The 19713-nt window shown below is 43.7% G+C and overlaps 2 protein-coding genes across 13 annotated transcripts in view; one reads left to right on the forward strand and one right to left on the reverse strand.

Annotated features, from left to right (window-relative positions):
* OXNAD1 (oxidoreductase NAD binding domain containing 1) overlaps nt 1–19713 on the forward strand; it is an 87278-nt gene that overhangs the window by 62541 nt on the left and 5024 nt on the right. For 3 of the 10 annotated variants that reach the window (XR_010155128.1, XR_010155130.1, XR_010155135.1), the window contains 2 exons: nt 16141–17892; nt 18664–19092. The exons of 2 other annotated variants lie outside the window; for them this stretch is intronic. The gene's annotated coding sequence lies outside the window, so the exon portion shown is untranslated. Of the gene's footprint in view, nt 1–9675; nt 10326–16140; nt 19093–19713 lie in introns of those variants that run through there. 5 more of the 10 variants (XM_016940063.4, XM_063805511.1, XM_063805513.1 and 2 more) reach the window with 3 other exon arrangements.
* RFTN1 (raftlin, lipid raft linker 1) overlaps nt 1–19713 on the reverse strand; it is a 200507-nt gene that overhangs the window by 11562 nt on the left and 169232 nt on the right. The window lies entirely within an intron of this gene.

Here is a 19713-nt window from a genome sequence, read left to right on the forward strand (position 1 = left end):
GGGGAACTAACATTTGTCTTTCAGTTAAAAATCTCAGCCCTGGCCGGGTGCTGTGGCTCATGTCTGTAATCCCAGCACGTTGGGAGGCTGAGGCAGGTGGATCACGTGGTCAGGAGATCAAGACCATCCTGGCTAACACAGTCAAACCCCGTCTCTACTAAAAATACAAAAAAAATTAGCCAGGCGTGGTGGCAGGCGCCTGTAGTCCGAGCTACTCGGGAGGCTGAGGCAGGAGAATGGCGTGAACCCGGGAGGCGGAGCTTGCAGTGAGCTGAGATGGCACCACTGCACTCCAGCCTGGGTGACAGAGCAGGATTCCCATCTCAAAAAAAAAAACAAAACGAAAAAAACTTCAGCCCCCTGCTAGCACAGGGAGAGAGCCCTGATGTGAGGCCCCTGCACTGGCTTCCACCTCTGCAGGCGTTCTCACTGCAACAGGCCTCATTTCTTACTCCGGGTTCCTCACTAACACTGAAAGTGTAGCCCCCACCCCTGCTCTGTGTGTAACTGGACTCCTCATCCCTCATAGTTTGGCTTCTTGTAGTTGGCTTCCGAAAATCTCAAACATGTATCCAGATTCCTTCCACCCTGTATGCCCACATAGTTCATTTATCAGGTACTCTAGAGCCATGATGGGTGCAAAGGCACAGCCCCGGCCCCTGGAGTTCACAGGCTAGCAGGGGCAACAGCACAAACATGCCAGGAACTGAAAAACCTAAGGGCTCTCTGGCAGGGCCATGGGACTTTGAATGCCAGCAGAGGTGGGAGAGATCCCAGCCACAGTCAAAGCAGGCTTCCTGGGGCAAACATTAGAAGGCAAAGCTGGGCCTAGAGTGCCAAGGTCTGTGGTCGGCTTAACTCAGAGGCAGCGCGCGTGACCACGGTCTGGAGTGCTCCAATCAGAAGGTGGCCACGTGTGGTGAGTGGCTATCCTGCTGGTGGCCCTTTGGGAACAAAACCAGCTCATCTGGATGCCCTGGGCGAGTGGGATGGAAGGCAGAGGAGGAACAACCTACCTGCCCTGTCTCTTCAAATGGCTTTTAAAGCTTCTATAACTGGACACCAGTTCCAGAGTGGCTATCAAGTCACCTGAACCCTTGGCGACTAATTTATCCCTCGGCAGCCTCAGTTTCCTCCACTGTATAAAATGGGTACTGGTCTATGTCAGTTCCCAAAGCATGGCCCGAGCCGGCAGCATCAGCATCACCTGGCAACTTGTTAGAAGCCCAGATTCTCAGGGCCCCATCCCAGACCTGATGAATCAGGAACTCTGGGAGTAGGGCCCCAGAATCTGTGCTTTAAAAAGCCCTTCCCAGTAGTCCTGATGCAGCTAAGTCTGAGAACCATCGCCTAGGTAATCATGTAGGTCCCTCCTGGCAAAAGAAAAGTCTGTAATTCTGTGGCCAGAATCTATCAGCTGTTGCCTCAAATCTAACTTTTCCCCATCATTCTCCATGAGAAAAAAATACATATTTTTAAAGGATCAGCTCTGTTAGAAATTCTGCCGCACTGCAAGGGGAGAAAAGAAGGAAAGTGCTAAGGTTTGAATGTGTCCCCCAAAAAGTTTCCATGTGTTAAAAACTTAATCCCCAATGCAATGACATTGAATGGTGAGGCCTGGTGGGAGTGTTTAGGTCAGAAGGGCTCCACTCTTGTGAATGGGTTAATGCCAACTCAGGCAAAGGGCTTGAGGCTACAAGTTCAGTCTCCTGCTCTCTCCCCTCTTTTCTGTGCTTCTGCCTCGGGATGACACAGCAAGAAGGCCCTCACAAGATGCCAGGCCCTCGACCTTGGACTTCCCAGCCTCCAGGACCAGGAGCCAAGAACTGTCTGTCCTTTATAAATTGCCTGATCTCAGGTATCCTGTTACAACAGCACAAGTGGACCGAGACAGGGCAGAAGTGGAGAAAGGGAAAGGGAAAGAGGAAACTTAGTAAAGGAAGGCGGAAGGGAGGAGGGAAGGGAGGAAAGGAGAGAGAGGTACAAGAATAATCCGTTTACAGGTGGGGCCAGGAGAGAATGCCATTCTGGTCCCTTCCCTGAAGCCTCTATCAGGCCAGAGATGGCCCAGCAGTTGTGACCATCCTTTCTGCCTGGCCTCTGGGCACACGCACACCTCCCTTCCAGACCAGCACAGCCCGTATTCCTCCTGCTGGGTGCCACGCTCACCACCTGCTGAAGGAGTCCTGAGGCTGCTTTATCCTGAGAATCCCTGCCCCCATCCCCGTATTCCCAGTTTAAAGAGAGGAGGAAAACCAATTTTAAATCCACACTCTCAAGCTTTGCGAGGTTATGATTACTTGGGCCTATCAAGAATAACCTTCCCACTTTATCAAGCACTGTGACAAACCCGCCACAATCAGACAGTAGCCATGGCAACCAGGACAAGCTTTGGCGCCTCACAAAGCCCTGAGTGGCAGAATGGAGTCCTTTTATTGGTGGCTGCATCTCGGGCCAGGTTTTCTCTGCGGGCACCCAGAGCTGCGAGACAATGAACGACCCCTGCTGCAGCCCGACCCGCCTGCTTAGACAGACTGCAAACCGGCTGCTTCTATTTTGCTCCATTTTATTTCATTTTGTCACTCTCTTAAAGAAAAAATCAGCAGGATTTCTCCCAAACATTTTTTCCCCCTCAGGGTAGGAGATGTCAGCCAGAGGGTACAGAATCATAAAGACCAAAAGCAAAAGGGAAAACACAACAAAACAACCCTGTTTGAGAGAGCTGAAGGTTCAATCTCACGTGTTAATTTCTGGCCATCACATGGTGAGTTGACAAGTAAAATACAAATGGTAGGGGTGAGATGTTGCACTCTGCCAGACTCTCCCACTCCGACTATTTGGGATGGTCTTGGCTTAATTAATGTTAAATGTGATTTTCCGTAAGCATCTATCACAGCCCGTTTGCATATTTATCAATATAGTAAAGAGATGGCATTTCTAAAATACAAGATGAGCCTGTCAGTGAAAGACACTTTTAAGTCCATTAGCTAAGAAAGGTGGTAGGAAACATATCCGGATGGAAGGCTCTCTTTGATCTGCTTTTTTGTGACACTCCAGTGAGGAGAGAAGAAAGCACCAACAACACTCAAAAGCCAGCCTGCTTATCAAACAAAAAGACATTTCTTTCTCTGAGTAGGAACAAAAATTTTAATTAACTCTCCACTCTCCTGTGGTGGATACGTAATCTCCTATCACACCTGGAGTGTTAAAAAATGGAGCATGTCCTGTGGTTTTTCAACTCATATAAAAGGAATTCATTTGTATTTATGGCTCTTTTTTCCTTTGTTCCCTATAATTTCTCCAGTGATTGCAAATCAACTAAAGAAATAGACATCCTACACAACCTTTCTTTACCCTCCAAAAATTAGGACAACAGAATGTAGAGTTTACTAAGAAATATATTTGTCTTTTGATGATTTTAAAGATCCTCTATGCAGAGAAATAATTAGGAATTCATAAATTGGTCCAGTGAGAAAGTTTGCATTCTGAATGTCAGTTTGCTCTTCTTTTCTCCTGTGTTTCATCCTGTGGAAGCAATCTAGGAGAAAAGGAGTTTGAAAGAAAATATTTTGCTCTTTATACATGATTGTAAATGAAGAAAGGAATTTGATTTCCCTTGTCTGAAAGGTGCTTGAGACCACTTCTGGGGTGTTCTCCATACCTGAGAAAAGTGACTGGGGACAGTTTGCCTCTATTCCTGACATCCACAGGACTGAGACCTTGCCTTTCACCAATTAGGGTATGTAAGGGAGAGTCCTGCAAAAACTACTTCTGTGTCTTTTGTAAAATTGCTACCAAAACACTAGTGCCCACAAATTACTGGCAGGGTGTGCTTATACTACTCTTATTTTACTTATCAGTTTTAGGTATCCTAATTTTCTACCATGGGAAATAAAGGTTTAGTGCTCCCATAAACATTTCTTATTTCCTTTTTCTTTGTGCTCCAAATGGTTATTTTGTAATTTAAAGTAAATCAAAAATCAATGTTTGTGTTATCACAGTTTTGCAAATATTGCTCAATGCTGGGTCAAATAATGCACTATGACCATGCCTTCTTTTTTATATAACCCTCTGTTTTTCCTGGAGTTAATTATTACCTCCATTTTTTTCATCTTCCTGGTTGTACATGAACCCATCACTAATTTATCCCACATGTTGCAATACCCCTATTTAATGCTCATCAATAAATATTCCAAGATCCTAAATACATTAGTTCCATTTTTCCCCACTGGAGACATCATTTCTGAAACTTTGCTCTAATCTGGTCTGGCTGCTTTTCATGCCTGGGTTCTTCGTAAATTACTGTCTATGGCTGGTATGTTCTCTTTTTTTGGTTTCCTTCTCATTTTGCAGGAGCACATCCTGTAGTGACTCTCTAGGCAACAATGCCCTAGAAGTCATCTGAATCCATGCATTTCTAAAAATGCCTTTGTGTTAACTAATAGTTTAGGTACAGACGTCTGGGCTGAGATTGATTTATCCGTCAAAATTTTGAAAGTACCTCTAGTAGTTTCTAGATGTCAGCAATGCTATTGAGATAATCTATTCTGATTACTAATATTTTAACTGTAACCTGTTGTATTGCTTTGAAAGTTTTTAGGATTTTTTTTTTCTCCCCTAGAAGTTCCGGAATTTCATGACAATGTGCTTTGGTGTGGGTCTTTTTTACTCAAAGGATTGTTCACCTGATGGCCTTGCAATCTGAAGATTCTTGTCCTTCAGTTCTGAAAAGTGTATTTTTTCCCCCCTTTGATAACTTTTCTCCCCTCCATTTTCTATCTTCTTTTTTTCTGGACCTGCTATTAATCAAAATGTGTGATAAATGTTTTAATTTTATTACCTTCCCCCACAGTTTTCTTACTCTTTTAATTTTGCTTTCTGAGAGATTTCCTTCATTTTGTCTTCCAACTTGTTATGTTTTTTAAATTTTCTGCTGCCCTATTTTTAAGATTCAAAAGCCCTTTCTTATCTTTTGATTGCTTCTTTTTTTTTACAGCATCTTGTTTTTGCTTCATGGATACATTTATTTTATCTCTTTAAATGGTTTCTTCTGATACCTACATTATCTCTACAGTTCCCAGGTTGCATGTGACAGAGATGGGGAACTAGGGATCTTACCACGCCATGTTAGGATCTTAAACCAGTACCCTGGTTTTCTGCTCTGCAGTTCACATCCCCCAACCTCCCATCCCATGGTGATTTATGCTTTGAAAACCAAAGCTTTTCTTGGGTTCTGCAAGAAACAAATGGCACCCTTCTCGTCCAGGTTGTAGCTTCCTTCATTTTGCTAAATTAGTTAGATTCCCCTCTCTACTTTCCATCTATCTAAAAATTTGTTGAAATCACTCATCTTCTACTTTATCTTCTTCTAATCTTTTTGTTCTTGTGGGCATCGATTTATCTACCTACCTACCTACCTACCTACAATTGAACCTCATTATTCTTGGTAGCTATGTTCTGTAAAGTCATTGTGAACAGTGCATTAGTGAATATTGAACCATTGCCCATAAGAGAAATATAGGGTTAGGGTCTTGGAAGCCTCTGGTCGCAACAGTTTTGCAAACTGATCAATATATAACCTTGTTTAATAGATAGTGTTGATTCATGAACATTGAACTTGCAGCCAACAGCACTATAACTCATGCCTGAACAAAGCTCACTGGTATTTGCTTTGTAAAGCACTTCATAGCATTCCTGCTCTTAGGAACACTAGGCAACAGTACTTCAGCACTATGCATAGGGGCTATTTTTAACAGCTAAATCACCAACAAAAAGCACAAAAATGTGAAAAATGTGGCACTATGTGTACCACAAAAAGGACACTTGCTTTTAGTATGAACATTGAAACCAGGAACAATATTACCTTGTTTGACCTTAGCTAGAAAAGTGCGTATTAGGCAACTCAAAATTTTTGCTGTTCTGCACATGTTTGCAAATGGCCACAAAATGCCATTTGTATTGATTTTGGGATTACAATAAATTTTAGTAAGCAGATGAATTTGCAAATACAGAATCTGAGAATATGAGAATTGCCTGTATATAATTATGTCATTCCTTTAGTTTCATTTCATGAGGATTTTTCAGAAAAGAAATAGATGCCTGTGTCCAATCCCCCTCATTTAATAAAATGTTATTATTTTAATGTTTAAAGGGAACACTGGAAGGCCTTTCTAAATAACTTAGAATCCAGAAACCAAAAAATAAAAATGACAAATTTGATTACATAAAAACTCATATGATATAAAAGACAAATGACAAAATGGAAAAATGTTTGCAGCTCATATTACAGAAAAAAAAGGGCTTGTAAAAATTGAAAAGAAAAAATCCAATAATCCGAATTTTAAAAGGGCCAAAGATATGAAGAGAGATCACAGAAGATTCAAACACCCACTAAGCGCATGAGAGAAACGCAGAATCTCATAAGAAAAATGCAAATTAAAACTACTGGCCGGGCATGGTGGCTCACGCCTGTAATCCCAGCACTTTGGGAGGCCGACGCGGGTAGACCATGAGGTCAGGAGATCGAGACCATCCGGGCTAACGCGGTGAAACCCCGTCTCTACTAAAAATTTAAAAAATTAGCCGGGCATGGTGGCGGGTGCCTGTAGTCCCAGCTACTTGGGAGGCTGAGGCAGGAGAATGGCTTGAACCTAGGAGGCAGAAGCTGCAGTGAGCCGAGATCGTGCCACTGCACTCCAGCCTGGGTGACAGAGCGAGACTCTGTCTCAAAACAAAAACAAAAACAAAAAAAAACAACAAAAAATACCCTGAGATACTATTTTTTCACCTATTGAACTGGTAAAAACCCAAAAGTTAGGCAGCCCGCTTTGTTGCCAAGGCCGTGGGGAAGCATGCGTTCTTGTACATTGCTAGTGGAAGGGCTCATTGATTCAACCCTCCTAGAGAACAATTTGACAGTATCTTTCAAAATTACAAACATATTTTCCCTTTGACCCAACAACTCACTTCTGGGAATTTAACCTACATATTAAAAAATGAGAAATGCACAGAGTTATTCACTGGAGAGCTGTCTGCAGTAGCAAGACACTGGTAACTACTCAAGTGCCCATCAATGCTGGATTTGTATTTAACATTATGTTTCACCCAGACAACAGCTCAGAGAACTGGGCAATGGCTGCTCATGTGTTGAGCCGGGGCATACAGGATGAAGAGGGACAATGAGAGGGAATGAATTCTATTCTAGACACCCTGAGTTTGAGGAACCTATGGAAATGTCCAGGAGGCAACTAAATGAAACAGCCTGTGGTAGACAGAATAATGGCCCCAACGATGTCTACATCCTAATCCCAGGAGCCTGTGAAAATGTTCCCTTCGCATGGTAAAGGGATGTGGCAGATATGATTAAGCTAAGGATCTTGAGATGGAGAGTTTATCCAGGATTATCCAGGTGTGCCCAGTATAATCACAGGGGTCCTTATAAGGACAGGCAGGAAGGCCAGAGTCAGAGGAAGAGATGTGATGGCATCAGCAGAGGCTGGAATGATGCAGGGAAGGGGCCACGAGCCAAGGAACATGGGCAGCTTCCAGAAGCTGGCAATGGTCGGTAACAGATTGTCTCCTAAAAGTCTCCACAAAGAATGTGGTCCTGTCAACACCTTGGTTTTAGCCCCTTAATACTCATTTCAGACTTCTGACTCAACAAATGTAAGACAGTAAACTTGCGTTGTTTTAAGTCACTAAATCTGTGATTTGTTGCCACAGCAACAGGAAATTAATCCACAGCTCAGGGCCAGGAAAAGGCTGGGATGGGGATAAACACTTGGAGGTGCTGACAGATGCAGGGTAGGTGAAAACTCCTGGAGGGATGAGGCTGGCTGAGGGCTGGATTTCCTTGTGAGGGGGTGAGCAGAAGATGAATGAAAATGGGCTGAGTGGGAAGGAATCAGCCCTTGGACAATCCTGCATGGGAAACAGGCTTAAGAAGGGAGTTTGTACCACATTTTCTTTATCCAGTCCATAATACTATGCAGCCTTAAAAAGGAACGAATCACGTCCTTTGTGGGGACATGGATGGAGCTGGAAGCTGTTATCCTTAGCAAACTAACGCAGGAACAGAAAATCAAACACCACATGTTCTCACTTACAAGTGGGAGAGCTGAACGGTGAAAACACATGTGAAAACACATGGACACATGGTGGGGAGCAACACACACTGGGACCTGTTGGAGGTGCGGGAGGAGGGAGAGCATCAGGAAAAATAGCTAATGGATGCTGGGCTTCATACCTAGGTGATAGCCTGATCAGAGCAGCAACCCACATGGCACACATTTACCTATGTAACAAGCCTGCATATCCTGCACTTGCACCCTGGAACTTAAAAAAAAAAAAAAAAAAAAAGGGAGTTTGATCACACCATCAAATATCTCAAGAGGGCAAGTCACAAGGAGCCTGGAAACTGGATGGATGGATGGTGAGGTCTCAGGAGGCCACAGGCAGGACTCCACAGGAGGGAAGTGGCCGACAGCAAGGTCTGGTGGCAGCTGCTAGTGCAGAGGAGGCAGAGCATGCTGGCGCCTTCTCAGGGCTGCCTGGGCCCTGCTCAGCACACGCTGGCTACAGCGGCACTCGAGGAGAGTAGAGGTCCTGTTCTCCTACGGCCATGGAAAGTGGAGATCTAGAGGCAGGGTGGACAGGAATGCCAAGCCAGAAAGAAGGGGCACTTCACCTCTACCTCTCCCTAGCAAGTGGAAGGCAGATGCTGGAACACGGCGGGCAGTGTTGCAGAAAACTCCACGTGGCCCTCAGGATGCTAAAGGGCAGGGCTATGCCTGGTATCACTGTTCATTCATGAATCTCACATTCAGTCAGCCTGGCTCTGTCTGTGCCACTTGGGAAGCCTCTTCTGCCCCAGGAGATCCCAGTCTAGGGGTGGGGAGAACAAGCACATGGTTCCCATCCAGTGGAGCCCATGGAGGTGAGGTGGAGGGAGGGAGAAGGGAAGGGGCGACCTGCTGCTCTGTGGAGAAACAGCAAAGCCCTCTGCAGCCAGCACAGCCGGCCTTCCTCACCCTCAGCCTCCCAGGCCTCTGCGGGAGGGAGGGACAGGCACGCTGGCCGGCTAGAGATGTTGTTTTCTCCTTTGTTTTATGCACAATGCCCCAGAAAAACATTTTGCTGATATGTAATTAGGACAACATAATAGAGTCTGAGAGAGCAGTCTTCTCATTTTAGACAACTTAGCCTTTCATAATGTTCAAAGAGAATAATTTTTTTTTTAAAAAAAAGCTTAGTTCTTAGATGCAGAAAAGGGTCAGAGGAAAATACATGTAGTGCATAAAAAGCTTCAGTTCCGAGACTCTTTACCCACCCAGTGCTGGTGAATTCACATCTTTGTCTCATTTTCTCTACCAGGTAAGAAAGGCAGCAAACTCAGTAGCCTTTTAGGAGCTCAACGAAATAAAAAATAATAATTGTTATTATTACCTGAAACATATTGTTTGGAAGAATGGTGTCTATTATGACTTCCCTGTGTCCAGGCCACTTTCCAACACAGCTCGGCAGCTCCTCCCATAAGAGGGAGAGTCCCTCTGGTCACCCCTTGAATCTTGGCTGGTCTTGGAACTTGCTCTGACAAATAGGATATGGCAGATGTGACATTACGGTCATCCTGAACCTAGGCCTCAAGGAGCCTTGCTGTTTCTGCTCACTCTCCAGGAACCCTGCCTACGCCATGAGGACAGGCCCAGGCTAGCCTTCGGATGATGAGAGACCTGTGGCCCTGCTAAGCAGCAGACGTGAGAGATGCTATCTTGGAGCTGCTAGCTGTGGTCCACCCATCAGCGCCTGCAGGCACATGCTGAGATTAGTCGATTTCCTAAAAGTTGAAGGAAAAATCACCCAGCTGACTTGTTTGGGTTATGATTTTAACTCACTAAGCTTTGGGGAGCTTTATTACACAGCAGAAGCTAACTGGTGTATTACTATTATTACTATTATTCTAAGAACCAAATACCAGGCAAACCTCTAGGAGGAAAATTGTAATGAAAGTCACCTCATTGATTTGTGGCCGGGCTCAGTGGCTCATGCCTGTAATCTCTGCACTTTGGGAGGCAGAGGTGGGTGGATCATGAGGTCAGGAGATCGAGACCACCCTGGCCAACATGGTGAAACCTCGTCTCTACTAAAAATACAAAAATTAGCCAAGCATGGTGGCAGGCGCCTGTAGTCCCAGCTACTCAGGAGGCTGAGGCAGGAGAATCGCTTGAACCCAGGAGGCGGAGGTTGCAGTGAGCCCAGATTGCGCCACTGCACTCCAGCCTGGCAACAGAGCGAGACTCCATCTCAAAAAAAAAAAAAAAAAGAAAGTCACCTCATTTGATTTGAGAGAAATACAATGATATAGTTACTGCTGAAGGGGAGTGTTCCTAATTTGTCACCACACTCAAGGCTGGCACACCTAGCCCTTATTTGCTCCAGGCTGGACACTTTGGCCTTGCATTACCTCTGGAGCCCTGAAGTCTAATTTATGATAACCTACTGTGAGGCCCTGCAGTGCCACCAGCTTGCCCTGGAAGAGAGAGAGAAAAACCCACACTGGGTAGATCGTCCTAGCTCGAGATGTTGCCCTGGCTTCTCCTAAAGCACCATGCCAAGCTGGCAAGAAAACCAAACCTGCATGTGCAAGATAACATTCTCCTGGATTCTGGGACACGCTGGGTGATCTGGTCCTGGTACATGCGGTTTCTCTAACGTCAGTTACTTGGAAGGCAGAAAGAAGAAAGGGGCTACGGGATGGAAGGGCGGGAGATGGCATGCATCCTTATTATCAGGGGTGTCTGCCCACACACACCTGCATGAGCAGAATGAGAACCAGGCAAGGCATGCAACCACGCAAGGCTCCTGATCACAGGGAAGGTAATGAGGCCGGACATGCGGCAGCTAAGGGGCGACGGCTGGGGCCAACTCTGACCCGTAGCAGGGACAGGCACTGCAGTTCTGACTGTGGTTAAGCAACACAAAGCTGTCACATCCTGTCAGCTGCTCATCGGGACCACGTATGCAATAGCACAGGGCTCCTGTCCTCTAGAAGCTGACATCTTAAACACACATTGAGTGCTTCAGGGTGAGGGGGTCCTCCCAGGCCAACTTAGAAATAGCTTTGTTTGATAACAATTAAAAAAGAAACATTTTCTCCATCCAGAGACTTGCCAGGTCCCTCCTACTGGCTTTGATGAGAGAGAAAACTAGGCTTTCTGGGAGTAAATGGGACTTGCTACTTTATTACTCTCTTTAGACTATCAGAAGATGAATGAGGGATCCTATATCATATCTTTAGCCCTTCTTTCTGATTTTTCACCTTATGTATTACCTAGAAAAGAGAAAAGGGATTGAAAAAAGGAGCTTTTCCAAAGTGTATAATTAAAAAGTTGTTTATTTTGGAGTTGGGGACCTGGGGAGAGAGCCAGTCTGTCTGCAGGAATTCTAGAACCCAAAACTGTCAACGTTGTCCCCTCCACCTATCAGCAGTGGATTCCTAACAGCTTACTGATAATCATAAAATGCAAACCCAGAAGAGGTCTCTGAATAAAGGTTGGTTCAAAACCTTAAGAGACAGGGAAATGGAGATTAAAGATTATTTCACTGTCCTAGCTAACAACGAACAGAGCCACACAACACACCATGTGCTGGGCTGTCACAGTCTTGACTCACTAAGGAAGGGATTGGGTAAGACATGGGATTTCTCTCTCCCTAACTTTCTCTGCCTGGTAACTTCAAAGGTGCCACGTTCTCAAGCCATGCTGGAGCAATCACAGTTGGCCAATATTCTCTTTGTGGTGACTCAACTGTCAGTATCATGTTGCTATGGCTACCACAATTCTCGCTCAGCCCTCCCTCCTTATGCTCTGCTCTTATTTAAACCAAATTGCATTGCACTAATCCCACAGCATGCTCTTTGAGGACCCAGCTCTGATAGGGCTTCTGAGGTGCCAGAAACCTCCAGCTGGAATATCCTGCCTTCAGGACACATTAGACATCTGGCTGTTCATTAGTCCAATGTTACAAGTCCTGCAGTCCACCTCCCACTCTATCTGGCTCCCTGCTCTACCAGAGACAAATCCACCAGAGCCATAACAGATGTGCTGCCGGGTCCCCATCAGCATCTGCACTGAGACCTACCACGGGACAAACCAATGATGAAAAAACCAAAGTCCAGAAAATGAAAATGGTCTCAGAGAGACTGGCCAATCCTATTTGGGGTCCTCTAGAAAATTCTCCCATCACTCTCTTCCCTGTCCTACCATTTCCACATATTGATCATGACTTGGTGCTTCGTTTTTCTGCCCCTGCACTAGAACACAAACTCCACAAAGGCAAGGAGTTTATCTTGTTCTTGATGAATCCCAGGCACTTAAGGAAGTATTTGTTCGATAATTAGTTGTTGAGTGAGTGAATAAATGCACCTGTCCTAGCATTTTGTGGGTAGGTTCTGCCACCATTGTCTTGTATTCTCAAAGTCTTATCAAAATTGCTGTAAATCATACCTAAAATGAGACATGAGTTTGCCACCAAAAATGTGAATTAATTTGCCAGGATGCTGTGTTACCATTTTTATGGGTATTTTGCATGTGGAAGTTGGAAGTATATTCACGTATGAAAATTAGACACAGTCAGGTACTGGCCATAAAGCACAAGGCCATTATTTAGCTGGCCACACACAAACTTGTTTCTTCCCTGTTTCTGTTCCATTGCCATGCGTTACAGAGGGTCCTATCAGGAGGTAGTGCCTGTTTCTCCATCTCTTGACTCTGAGCTGGTTTTGTGACTTTCTTTGGCCAATAGTACATTAACAAATATGATGCAAACCACAGCATGAAATAAGCTAGCACATTGGGGCTTGCCCACTTGCTGCTTTTGGGAATCCTGTGGCTGCCATCCTGTGAAGAGGTTCAGGTTAGCTTACTGAATGTTAAGATACACAAGGCTCTGTTCTAGCCAACTGCCAGACATATGAATGAGGCCACCCTAGATCATTCAGCTACCAGCTGACATATGAGAGAGCCCAGCAGAGATCAGCAAGGTTGCCCCTATGGCTGAAAAATTGATCAGATGACCTAAAGAATCATGAGCTAATACATGGTTATTTGAAGCCACTAAGTTTGGAATGGTTAGTTACACAGCAGAAGCCAACTGATAGAGACTGAAAAACAAAACATCCAACAAACATTTAATGGAGATGAGTGTATCTGCTTCTTTCAAAGTTACCTTGTCTTTATATAGGAAGGTAACTCTGCAGTTATAGATTTTAAATAGAATAATGCTTTTGTGCTAATCCCTACCCCTCACCTTCTTGTCCAAACCGTTTCTGAACAACATCAAGAATTTTCAAGGTGAAGTCAAAGGTGAAATTTGTTTTCGTGGGATAAAAATTCCCTAGTTTCAAAAAGTAAGGCCCTCAAGAGAATGAGAAGACAAGTCAAAGACTAGGAGAAATATCTGCAAAAGCCATATCTGATAAAGGACTTTTATCCAAAATATACAAAGAATTCATAAGACTAAACAATAAGACAACAAACAACCCAATTTAAAAATGGGCAAAAGTTCTGAACAAATACCTCACCAAAGAAGATATGCAGGTAGCAAATAATAAGCATATAAAAAGATGCTCAATATCATATGTCATTAGGGAAATGCAAATAAGACAGTCCACCTTAGAATGACCACATTAGAATGGCCAAGATCCAAAACACTGACAATACTTAATGCCGGTGAGGATGTGGAACAACAGCAACTCTCATTCACTGTGGTGGGGATGCAAAATAGTACAGCCACTACAGAAGACAGTTTGGCAGTTTCTTACAAAACTAGACATACTTTACAATATGATCCAGCAATCATACTCCTTGGTATTTACCCAAATAAGCTGAAAACTTTTGTCCACACAGAAACCTACACATGGCTGTTTATAGCAGCTTTATTCATAATTGCTAAAACTTGGAAGCAACCAAGATGCCCTTCAGTAACTGATAGAGAAACTGCCGTGGAACCATACAATGAAATATTATCCAGCACTAAAAAGCAATGAGCTCTCAAGAGATGGAGGAGCCTTAAATCCATATTACTAAGTGAAAGAAGCCAACTGGAAAAGGCTACATACTGTATGGGAACTCTGTAGATTCAGTTCAGTTTTGCTATGAACCTAAAACTACTCTAAAATATAAAGTTTATTTTTCTAAAAAAAAGTAAGGACCTTGAATCAAAACTGACATGAATTACTATACAAGAGCAAGAAAATTGAAGTCAGCAAAAACCCACCAATGGAAAACTAATTAAATAAATTAAAATAAAATTGTTCATAGATTGAAGTACTCTATGGCCATTACAAATAATGAAGTAAAAGCCTAATAACAGAAACATTTTCAGCATACAGTTACATACAAAAATATATAACAGTATGAAGAGTATGATACCATTTTTGTAAAAAATATGCAAATATAGACAGAATATACACAGGAAGGATTATCCTAAGATGCTATGCAGCTACCTTCTAGTGATGCTGAAAGTTGGGGTTTACTTTGCTTTCTTTTCTTCACCTGTATTTTCTAAATTATCTTTAATGACCACTTGTCACTTTTTTCAACATCTTTATTGATATATAATTGGATATCTTAAAATTCACCTATTTAAAGCCAACAATTCAGTGGTTTATAATATATTCAGAGTTATACAACCATCACCACAATCTAAGTTTAGACCACTTTCATCACCCCCCACACCAATACCCTGTACCTATTAGCAGTCACTCCCCTTTCCCCCCACCCACCCCGAGGCAACCACGAGTCCACTTTTTGTCTCTATGCACTTGCCTCACCTGGATATTTCATATAAATGGATTCATATAATATGTGGTCTTTTGCAACTGGCTTCTTTCACTTTAGCATATGTTCAAGGTTCATACATGTAGCATATATCAGTAGTTTATTCCTTTTTATTGCAAAATAATATTCCATCATATGGATATACCATAGTTTATTCATCATTTGATGAACATTTAAGTTGTTTCTACTTTTTGGACATTACAAATAAAGCTGCCATCAACATTAATGTACATAGGTCTTTATGTGGACATATGTTTTCATTTCTCTTAAATATAGGGGTGGAATTGCTGGGTCATATGGTAACTATGTTTAACATTTTGAGAAAGTGTCCATGGATCACTTTTATAAAAATAAAAAAAGTTATAAGAATGAAAGCAGAGGCCTCTTGGCCTCACTAGACTAGTTCTCAAGCCTTCTTAAGTCTAATTTGCCACTTCACCCGAAAAGGATGTTTAAAGAGGCCACTGATTTAAAAGCTATGTGTCAACATGCATGCCCAGCTTATTCAAGTTGGAAGGGGTCAGGGTGGACCTCTAGTCCAGTGGCTGCTAGGCCTGGCTGAATTTTTTACATGCAGTTCCCTAATCTCCACCCCGAAGACCCACTGACTTTGAGTCTCCAGGGAGGCAGAGTGACTTGGGAATGCATATTTTTTTTTTGTTTTTTTGAGACAAGAGTCTCGTTCTGTCACCCAGGCTGGAGTGTAATGGCATGATCTCAGCTCACTGCAGCCTCAACCTCCCAGGCTCAAGTGAGCCTCCCACTACAGCCCCTCTGAGTAGCTGGGAATACAGGCACACACCACCATGCCCAGCTAATTTTTATTTTTTTAATGTAGAGAGACAAGGTCTCACTATGTTGCCCAGGCTGGTTTTGAACTCCTGGGCTTAAACAGTCCTCCCACTTCAGCCTCCCAAAGAGCTGGGATTACAGGCACAAAGCAGCCAGCCAGAATGTGAATTTTTAATAAGTCCTCAGGTGATTCTGAGGACTAGCAAGGTTTGGGAACCACTGCGCTAGTCCTTCCTGCCTAAAACATCACTCCTAATTAGTGGTAATGGAACATCCAAGTCACACCAGCATCTGGGAGTTGACAGTCCTAGGCCCCAGCCACTTCCTCTGCTAAAGAGTTCCACATACACTCTCCAATTAGACCTAGTTTTTCCCTTACAATCAACAAAAACAGTCTACTTCCTTCCTCATAAGTCAGCCCTTCAAAGATATGAGGAAGCCAGCTACCTGATTACCCTTGTGTTTTCTTCCTCCAAGATAAACATGTCCAATTGTTTCCCACCATTTCCAGGTGTCTCCCGCATCACTGTCACTTTCACCTGTACCCTAGAGTCTGCTGATGTTTCTCATCAAATATGGCGGTCATGGTGGAACCTAAGACTCTAAGTCAGCCAGCACTGGACTGAAGAAAACAGGGAGAAGTCCTTCATGCATGTGTTTTCATAAATTTGGTCAAAGATATCTGTTCTAAGCAGTGCTAACCTCATATTATCCAATTATTTATTCAATCAATGTTTGTTAAAAACCTGCAACACAAAAGGAACTAATTTGGATCCAGAAACCATGAATATAAGGAATGGCTGGTCCCTGACTCAAGGAGTTTGCATAGCAATTTGATAACTTCAGTAATTCCTAGGTAAGGTGAAATGTGGTTGTTTCAAAAGGAGGGGAGAGCAAAGCCAGCTGATAGTCTTATAGATGGCCCCACAAAGCTGGTGGCATTAGGGTTGGGCTGGAAAGGATGAGCAGCTGCCTCAAAAGTGAAGATCTGAGGTGGAGCAGGGTCTCAGCAGAGTGAGCAACCAGAAAGAAACATGGGCTGTGATCTGGAAATGTTCACTGGGTCACAGCCCAGAGCACTTGGAGGGAAGCAGTAGAGACATTCTTGGCCTGTATTAACTCTTTTTCATTGGAATTGCTGTCAAATCAGGTATGCTTCATTCTATATTATTGACTTTTTTGAGCTTAAATACAATTTGTTGATACTTAAATGTATTCCTATTACATTTTATTGGGCTGGTTTTTGTCCAACATTCATATACTAAGAAGTAACAGATTGGAAGGGGTTTAAGAAGTCAGGGAAACCTACTCAAAAAAGAAAGTGGATTAGATCAGTAATTTTCAAGGTTTTTTTTTTTTTTTAATTAGTAGGATGCTTCCTATAGGCATCAACTATAATCTAATTTAGAAACAACATGTAAAAACAGATACATTCAGAAAAGGCGGCTCTGGTTGACACTGGCATGGGTGGGTGGTCCAGAGTCTTCCCCACTCTCAGACCTGCCCTGGCCTTCTTCCCCCTCGCCCAACTAGAATGCTTTATGTGGAGCCCAAGAGCATCCATGTTCTTATTCTTAGATCCCAAGGGCCACCCAAGGTATTCTGTGGCCTCCCAGAATCAGGTCTCTTCAGTTCTACCACCTTCTAGATCCCTGCACAAGCCCCTGAAAAAGATGTGAAACAGGCCAAGGCACAGGATGGCATCAGAAAGCTCATGAAGACAGACCTCCTCCCAATGAAAGCACATCGTTGCCAAGTGCGGCCTCTCAACCAGTTATACACCACCCATAGGCCCTTCCTTTTTATTTAGTTGTATTAAAAGCCTTGGCCAGGTGAATTTCAAAGAACATATTTCAAGGAGTGGTGGTGAGTGAACACATAACTACAAGAACACCCCCCAACCTTTTATGCTCACTGATTTAATATACTTCAGTTCTCTCTGGAGAACCATTTGCCCTCTCTTCATCTGTGGCTCTCAAACTATGCATTTTAAGCTCTTTTAGGGGGCCACATGGAAAGCATAAGAAATGGGGGCAGCCCCCAGGAGCAAAGACCAGCTCCTGGATAACTGCCTGCAAGAAAACGAGGACCTCAGACCTGCAACCACAAGGCCAACAACCTAAGTGAGCTTGGAAGTGGATTCTTCTCCACCAAAACCTCTAATAAGGCACACAGCTCTGCTGACATCCCATTTCAGTGTTTTGAGACCCTAAGCAGCAGACGACCCAGTTCAGCCCACCTGGATTTCTGGCCCACAGAAACTGTAAGATAATAAGTAGGGTGTGTGTGTGTGTGTGTGTGTGTGTGTGTGTGTGTGTGTGTGTGTGTGTGTGTTTAAAGCTGTTATAGAATTATCTCCCACTTTTTTATCTCAAACACATTGGGAAAACCTAAAGATATAGCCCTTGTTATCACATTGAGCCCTTAACTTGCCACAGGATGCATAAACATTATTTTTGGGCATGTTGTGAGGGTGTTTCTGGAAAAGATTAGCATTTGAATGGGTCAACTGAGTAGACCAGATGGCCCTCCCCAGTGTGGGTGGACACCATCCAGTCACTGAGGACCTGAACAGAACAAAGGGTGGAGGAAGGCTGAATTAACACCGCCTGACTGCTTGAACAGGAACGTCCATCTTCTGCCCTTGTTGCTCCTGGTTCTCAGGGCTTGGGACCCGGACTGGAGTCCACACCATCAGCTGCTAGCTCTCAGGCCTCTGAACCATACCACTGGCTTTCCTGGGTCTCCAGCTTGCAGATAGCAGACTGTGGGACTCCTCAGCCTCCATAATCACATGAGCCAAAACCTTATAATAAATCTGTGTGTGTGTGTGTGTGTGTGTGTATGTGTGTGTGTGTGTGTGTGTGCGCGCACGCACATGTGCATGTGTATAATCTCCTACTGGTTGTTTTACTGGAGAACCCTAATACACTTCTTTCTTGTTGTTCTGTGGCATACACTGAATATTTTAAACCGCATTTGTCACAGGATTTTGAAAACGTGATCATTTGTTTCATCCTCTCTTCCTCTGCAGCAAGAATCAAAATTCACTTTGCCCCATGATCTTCACCAGAACGGCATACTTGCCTCTCCCTTTGTCAGATTTAAAAGGTTCCTATGAATTAGGGTCTTCCAGCACCCCTCAGGAAGCTTGACAATGAAGAGGAATTATTGATGAATGTGGAAAGGCCAGGGGGTGGACATTCATTTTTAATGACTACACACCTTCCCTTGACTAAATGGAATCAATCCTTCCTGCCTGAATTTCATCCATTCATCATGCTCTCACAGTGGCTGACACACAGTAGGAACTCAATATTTATTTGTTGGATAAATTTTTAAAAAGATATAACTTACTTGTATCACTAAATTTTGTATATGAAGTGAAATATGGCTGTCTGAGAAAATAGGACAATTGAGTTTATGGAAGAAAAAAGTGCAGATAAAGATTAAAGGTCAAATACTTCCTTTTGTCATCTCATTATCCAAACCGTCAACAAGTCCAGTCTTCTTCAAAATACCTCTAGGAGCATCCTGCCTTGCTAGTCCCCCTCAGTGGCACATTCTGTTGGCTGCCAAAGCCAACAGCCCCTCGATGGCCCAGGGCTTCTTCCTCACTGACACCCCCCAGGCCTGGACAACCATGACTCTTGACAAGTGGCATGGGTCTGTGACTCAGTCCTGGCCAATGAGACCTGAGGAAATCTCTGTTGTGGGTTTCTGGGAAAGCTTTTACTTGCTAATAAAAAGGGACATGTGGCAGGAAAAAACTGCCCCGTTCTTCACGGTTGTCATCACATTTGCATGAGACACCTAGAATTGCCACAGTCACCTTGTGAGGAGGATCATAAGGAGAGCCCTGCAGACAGGCTGAGGATGAGTACAGAAAGATGGCAGCATCTGGATCCCTGGTGGCATCTTTAAGCCATTGAAAAAGCTGACTCTGCAACCTCCCCACCTTGCTCTAGACTTCCTGCTCAATGAGATGAGATGAACACCCCTACGGCTTAAGCCACTTTTAGTTGGATTTCCTGCTATGAACGGTGGAAAGCAACCCAACTGATACCCATGACCACCACCCTTA

This window comes from Pan troglodytes, chromosome 2, assembly GCF_028858775.2.
Source record: "Pan troglodytes isolate AG18354 chromosome 2, NHGRI_mPanTro3-v2.0_pri, whole genome shotgun sequence".
NCBI lineage: Eukaryota > Metazoa > Chordata > Mammalia > Primates > Hominidae > Pan > Pan troglodytes.